This window comes from Trypanosoma cruzi (assembly GCF_000209065.1).
Source record: "Trypanosoma cruzi strain CL Brener chromosome Unknown tcruzi_1047053416699, whole genome shotgun sequence".
NCBI lineage: Eukaryota > Euglenozoa > Kinetoplastea > Trypanosomatida > Trypanosomatidae > Trypanosoma > Trypanosoma cruzi.
Window position 1 is genome coordinate 1 of NW_895141.1, and position 818 is coordinate 818.

Here is an 818-nt window from a genome sequence, read left to right on the forward strand (position 1 = left end):
CGTGAGCGAGCTTCGTTAAGCGTCATCTGCTGACATCCTGCCTTGTTCCCAACTAGTACCATTATTACTCGACACCACCTGCACTTCGCTCGTCTCGCTCCCTTCCTCGTGAGCGTGTGGACGATGGATGGTGAAGGGAGAGCAGCGCGCGGTGTGCTGGGCCCCATTGGCCGGAATTTGCAATGATGTCGACGAGAACAAGCATATGTCCGAGAGATCCCCGCATACGGGTCCACATGAGAGCATCACTCGAGTCCTTGAAAGCTGAGTCGCACCCCTTCTATTCTCCCCACTGCAAAGTTCATCGTCCTCATGCATGACTGAATGACCCACATGATGCACAATATATACATCGCCCGGGGAGCTTTGGCTCCTCTTGCCGAGATGCCGTGAGCGAGCTTTGTTAAGCGTCATCCGCTGACATCCTGCCTTGATTCCCAACTAGTACCATTATTACTCGACACCACCTGCACTTCGCTCGTCTCGCTCCCTTCCTCGTGAGCGTGTGGACGATGGATGGTGAAGGGAGAGCAGCGCGCGGTGTGCTGGGCCCCATTGGCCGGAATTTGCAATGATGTCGACGAGAACAAGCATATGTCCGAGAGATCCCCGCATACGGGTCCACATGAGAGCATCACTCGAGTCCTTGAAAGCTGAGTCGCACCCCTTCTATTCTCCCCACTGCAAAGTTCATCGTCCTCATGCATGACTGAATGACCCACATGATGCACAATATATACATCGCCCGGGGAGCTTTGGCTCCTCTTGCCGAGATGCCGTGAGCGAGCTTTGTTAAGCGTCATCCGCTGACATCCTGG

The 818-nt window shown here is 54.6% G+C and overlaps 4 non-coding genes across 4 annotated transcripts; all 4 read left to right on the forward strand.

Moving 5' to 3' along the window:
* The first annotated feature begins 75 nt into the window (after window positions 1-75).
* On the forward strand, window positions 76-144 carry Tc00.1047053416699.10. The gene has a single exon (XR_008254127.1). It is a non-coding gene; the product is annotated as an H/ACA snoRNA, TC8C2H1 (small nucleolar RNA).
* Window positions 145-178: 34 nt separating this feature from the next.
* On the forward strand, window positions 179-270 carry Tc00.1047053416699.20. Its single transcript, XR_008254128.1, has one exon. It is a non-coding gene; the product is annotated as a C/D small nucleolar RNA (snoRNA), TB8C2C1 (small nucleolar RNA).
* Window positions 271-464: 194 nt separating this feature from the next.
* On the forward strand, window positions 465-533 carry Tc00.1047053416699.30. The gene has a single exon (XR_008254129.1). It is a non-coding gene; the product is annotated as an H/ACA snoRNA, TC8C2H1 (small nucleolar RNA).
* A 34-nt stretch (window positions 534-567) lies between these two features.
* Tc00.1047053416699.40 lies at window positions 568-659 on the forward strand. The gene has a single exon (XR_008254130.1). It is a non-coding gene; the product is annotated as a C/D small nucleolar RNA (snoRNA), TB8C2C1 (small nucleolar RNA).
* Window positions 660-818: the final 159 nt, after the last annotated feature.